The sequence below is a fragment of the Amblyraja radiata genome, chromosome 1, assembly GCF_010909765.2.
Source record: "Amblyraja radiata isolate CabotCenter1 chromosome 1, sAmbRad1.1.pri, whole genome shotgun sequence".
NCBI lineage: Eukaryota > Metazoa > Chordata > Chondrichthyes > Rajiformes > Rajidae > Amblyraja > Amblyraja radiata.
Window position 1 is genome coordinate 116,365,454 of NC_045956.1, and position 6,006 is coordinate 116,371,459.

Below are 6,006 nucleotides of genomic sequence, written 5' to 3' on the forward strand. Positions count from 1 at the left end.
TTGGATCAATTTAAGAAATGATTAAATGGCAGTTTTCTGGATGAATGAGTGAAGAAGGTGATTGCCCTTATTTATTTGTAGTTTTTGCCGTGTGATCTTGTGTGAGTCATACTGATAATGCCACTCTTCTTAATAAATGCAGACTATTTCTAAACAAAGGATTTGAACCTGTTCTGAAATGTTCCGAACCTGCAGCTCAAGAGCAAGAACTTTCTCCTTCCCCTGGTGAAACTAATGTTATATAGTGTAGCATGACTTTGGTCAATTGATTAAATTGCCTCGTAAAAGTCTCAAGTGACTTATTTTATAATTAATTGTCTTAGCTCTAGATCAGGATTACAATAATTGACATTAATTCTTTGATTAGATGACCTTGGTAAGGTTTTGCATTCTTCCTATTTTTAAGTTATCTTTTCTGGAGATTAGTTTGTTAATTGTTTTGTTTTGATGGAGGGGAATGGACAGATGACTTTTATTGATTTTCAGACAAAGGTGACTTTTCAGATTGGCTCCCTTCCTCCCATCTAAAGCCACAAGAATGGTATTCCGTTGGTGGCTTCAATAGCATTGTGTTACTGAGATAAAAAATAGAATCTAGGCCAGACCTTCATTGCCCTAATGTCATTGAAGTTTAACACATAGAAGAGACCTTTTTGCACATGTGTTCAAAAGGGAACTGCAGATGCTGGAATATCGAAGGTACACACAATTGCTGGGGAAACTCAGCGGGTGCAGCAGCATCTATGGAGCGAAGGAAATAGGCGACGTTTCGGGCCGAAACCCTTCTTGTCTGAAGAAGGGTTTCGGCCCGAAACGTCGCCTATTTCCTTCGCTCCATAGATGCTGCTGCACCCGCTGAGTTTCCCCAGCAATTGTGTGTACCTTTTTGCACATCATGTTTCTTGTAACTCATTTAAAAAGCAATACGATGCTTATCCTATTGCTACACTCTCTTCAATGCCCTGATTCTGTCCTCATCTACACATGTTTATCCAATTTTCCATCAGTAAAAACATTAGTCTCTCTGTCTTGGTCATTTTTTGTGATGGAGCACTCTGCCACAACTCTCCTGTAAATGATTTCCTCCCTTACTGTCTTCATGATAATATCAACAGAATGACTACTCATTACAGATGGCCTGCTGGAGCAAATAGAGTTTCTTCCTTCATTCTATTAAAACTTTTCATTATTTTATCACCATCTGTTATATCTCTTCTAAGGCTGCACTCCAGTGAAACTATCAGCAGTAACTCAAGGTTCACTTTATGACTTTAAATTACTACCTGTAGCATCATCCTGATCAATCTATCGCTTCCATATCTTTAATGTCCTGTATATTGGGTATCAAATAGCGAGCACAGCATTTTTCACTGCCGCATTACTAATGACACCATCACCTTTTATGACTTTATCTGTCTGCTCCTGCACTTTCAGGGAATTATATATTTGAACTCCTAGGTCTCTCTGTTCAACTGTGTCTTTCCAGATTAATTCTATTAGAATATATTTCAGTTCCTGTTTTTTCTCATGGAATGCAATACCTCATGTTAAATCGTAACATGCATTAGGATACCAACTCTGCCAAAATCTGTTGTCTAGAAAACCATCCCTGGCTTAATGTGCTATACACTCTGGGCTGGATCGTACATCCCTTTAGCTGGTGGTCCCATAATGAACAAGTGGCTATCTATTCCTCAACCTTCAAGTCATCTCCAGTTTCACTGCTTAAAGTTGAAATGCAGAAACAAGTCGGAAACAAGCTGGAGGTCAAATGCTAAATATCTGATTTCCCACTGCTGATGGACTTGCTACTGTGGCCAGCTAAGGTGATAGATGTACTGAGAGAGAGCGGGGCCAAACTTGCATCTGTCAAAGGATCTGCCATAGCAAAAGGATTTGAGTATAGGAGCAGTGAGGTTCTACTGCAGTTGTACAGGGTCTTGGTGAGACCACACCTGGAGTATTGCATACAGTTTTGCTCTCCTAATCTGAGGAAGGACATTCTTGCCATAGAGGGAGTACAGAGAAGGTTCACCAGACTGATTCCTGGGATGTCAGGACTTTCATATGAAGAAAGACTGGATAGACTCGGTTTGTACTCGCTAGAATTTAGAAGATTGAGAGGGGATCTTATAGAAACTTACAAAATTCTTAAGGGGTTGGACAGGCTAGATGCAGGAAGATTGTTCCCGATGTTGGGGAAGTCCAGAACAAGGGGTCACAGTTTAAGGATGAGGGGGAAATCTTTTAGGACCGAGATGAGGAAAACATTTTTCACACAGAGTGAATCTCTGGAATTCTCTGCCACAGAAGGTAGTTGAGGCAGTTCATTGGCTATATTTAAGAGGGAGTTAGATGTGGCCCTTGTGGCTAAAGGGATCAGGGGGTGTGGAGAGAAGGCAGGTACAGGATACTGAGTTGGATGATCAGCCATGATCATATTGAATGGCGGTGCAGGCTCGAAGGGCCGAATGGCCTACTCCTGCACCTATTTTCTATGTTTCTATGTTTCTATGTCAACTTAGTTTTAAGCTAGTGACAAAGTTCAGCATGAAAAGGTACATTCAATATATCGTATATTATAGTTTAGAGGTACAGCATGGAAGCAGGCTCTTCAGCCCAACGAGTCCAGCCAACCATCGATCTCCTGTTCACACTAGTTATATGATATCCCATTTTCTCATCCACTCCCTGCATTTTAGGGGCAGTTTTTACAGAGACCAATTAACCTACAAACCTGCAAGTCTTGGGGATGTGGGAGTAAACCAGAGCATACGGAGAAAGTCCACGCAGTCACAGGGAGAATTAGCTAAATCCACACAAATAGGATCGAGCCCGGGTCTCTGCGCTATGAAGTAGTACCTCTACTTATTATCATGTACCTTTCAACTCATTTCTCATAGAAAATATAAAACTATGTAATTAAAAACACCAAAAGTGAAGGTATTTTTAATTACATTAAAAAAATGATTTAAGTCTCAATTGCTTTTAACACAGAGAAACAGTTCACAGCCTGGGACCCAGTGAGCCATCAAACGTCCATCAGGGTGATGCCTTAGGATCTGACGCCTGTGGTTTAGTCACCTGGCATTGCCTCTTTGACAAGGAGGTCAACTCAATTGGCCTTCTGTCCATTGTGTAGGGATGTTGACGTGTTGTATTCAGCCTCCAAAATTCATACCAGTAAAGTCAATTAAACTAATGTTGGAGAGAGATTACAGTGCAATGACATTTAGCACTGCTAACCAGACTTGAATTTCTAGTCATGTGCATCTTTTTTGTTTTTTTACAGTTCTTCTAAACATCCTCACTTTTTTGTAATATTGTGTTCCCTGTATCTATTGTTAAATCAACTGTGTTTAAAGAGAACAAAATTGGTCACAGCACTGGGCCTTGGGTTTATTCCCTTATTCTCTATTCTATCCCCAGCAACATCAATTTACGTTTGTTTCCTCTCTGTCAACTAACTTTCTATTCTCGCAATTACATTTCCTCTCAGACAATACAAATTGAAATGTTCTATCAGTTCTCTTGTGAAAGACGTTATCAGCCTCAGAAATAGTATATACACCAAATCATTGAATTCTGTTATCCAATCAGTTACTTATAAGAAACCTCTATTAACTTGTCAGGCTTTCCTTTAACAGATCCATGGATTTCTTTGATTAACCCTATATTTCCAAATAGTTCAAAAAAAGGAGAGCTGCTGGAGGAACTCAAAAGGATCAGTGGAGTGAAATAGTTGATGGGCTGCCTTCATTTCCAATTGCTTACATTGTGAGGATTGGCTTTCTTCCCATTCTTATAGTTTTAAATATTTATTTACATTCTTTTGTATCAGGCACAGGCTATCTGCATCTCTTGCCATTATGGTTTGATTTTTTACCCATTGTTCTGTTAATACTCTACAAAAATAAATTTGACGGCATTTCAGTTTAGATTAATGCGACTCTTCCCTGGCTCCAATGCCCCAAGAAGGTTAAAAAACCCAATCTTCTCCAGCCCTTGAAGCACACTTGGATTTTCACTCTTTTAACTTGGATAAAGAATGTGCTTCTTATACTTTCTCCCTGTAAAGCAAATGTATTTCTATCGCTGTCATAGTCATATAGCATGGAAACAGGCCCTTCAGCCCAACATCCTTGTTGACCAAAGTACCCCATCTGAGCTGGTCCCAATTGTCCATATTTGGCCCCTATCACTTTGTTATAACCTTTGTTATTCATGTACCTGTCCACATGTCATTCAAATGTTGTACCTCCCTCAACTATCTGCTCCGGCAGCTCATTCCATATACCCACCACCCTCTGAGTGAAAATGTTGCCCCTCTGGTTCCTATTAAATCTTTCCTCTCTCATCTTAAACCTTATGTCCTCTGGTTCTCGATCTCCTACCTTGGGTAAAAGACTCTTTCACCCTATCAATTCCCCTCCTGATTTTATACACCTCTGAGTTCCAAGGAATAAAGTCTTAGCTAGCTTACCCAATCCCACCCTATAGCTCAGCCTGTCAAGTTTTTTTAACCACCCTCTGCTTCCTTCCATGAATCCAAATCTGTATCCAAGCAGCTAGCTCTCCCTGGATCCCATATGATCTAACCTTCCAGATCTGTCCACCATTCAAAACCTTATCAAATGCTCTGCTGGTCCAGATAGACTATGTTTCTAGCCCTCATCAATATTTTTAGTTACTTCTTCAAAAAACTCAATCAAATTTGTGAGACATGATCTCCCATGCACAATACCATGCTGACTATCCATAATTAATCCTTGTCATTTCAAATGCATGCATATCTTTTCCTTCAGAATCCCCTCCAATAACTTTCCTACCACAGGTCTTAGGGTTACCGGTCTAAAATTCCCAGTTTTTTCTTCGCATCCCTTCTTAAATAGAGGCACAACATTGGCCACCATCCTGTTTTCCAGCACCTCTCCCCTGTCTAACAATGATTCGTATATCTCAGCTAGGATTCTTGCAATTACTTCTCTAGCTTCCCACAGTGTCCTTGAATATATCTGATCAGACCCAGGATAATTATCCATCTGTATACATCTGAGGATGTTGAGCACCTCCTCAACTGTAATACAGACTATCCTCAAGACATCTCCATTACCTGTCAGAGGTTCCAAAGACTTCATGTCTTTTTCAAAGTAAAAACAGGAGCAATACTCACTGAAGACCTTGCTCATCACCTGTGGCTCCTCATACAGATATCTGCTTTGGTTTCTGAGGGGCCCTATTCTCTCTCCAGTTAGCTTCTTTCTCTTAATGAACATATTTTTTTTCTCTTTGGATTCTCCTTAATCGTATCTGCCAGAGCTATCTCTTACCTCCTTTTGACCTCCTGATTTCATTTTTAAGTATGCTCCTCAGTCCCCTAAACTCTACGTATACACTTCATCCCAGCTGCCTCGACCTGGCTCATGCCTTTACTTTTTTCTGACCAGAGCCGCATCATCCAGGCTTCCCTCCTCTCACCTGCCTTGCCCTTCACTCCAACAGGAACATGTGTGCTTTGAACTCTCCCCATCACACTTTTAAAAGAATCCCATTTTACGGACGTCCTTTCCCCGCAAACAATCCACTCCGATCAACTTTTGCAGGTTCCTGTCTAGTACCATCAAAGTTGGCCCTGTTCTAATTCAGAACTTTAACCTGTGGACCAGCCTTGCCTTATTCATCATATCATATACTTATTAAAACTCTGATCTTGTACGTGTCTATGTATATGTGTATATGTGTGTGTCTTTACATCTTCGCGAAAAAACTACGCGGTAACAATAAATTTATTACATATTCCGATTGACATTTTTCCCATCGAGACCGGGATCACATTATCTGAACATTTCATTCTTTATTTCTCGACTTATTACAGATTAAAGTTGAAAATCGACAAAAGAATCTGAACGAATTTAAACGACTGGCTTTCGCTGATGACGTCACAATGGGTCTGCTCGGTACACAGAAACGTCCACGAGCTTCGAGTGACGTTTCACACACAGAATA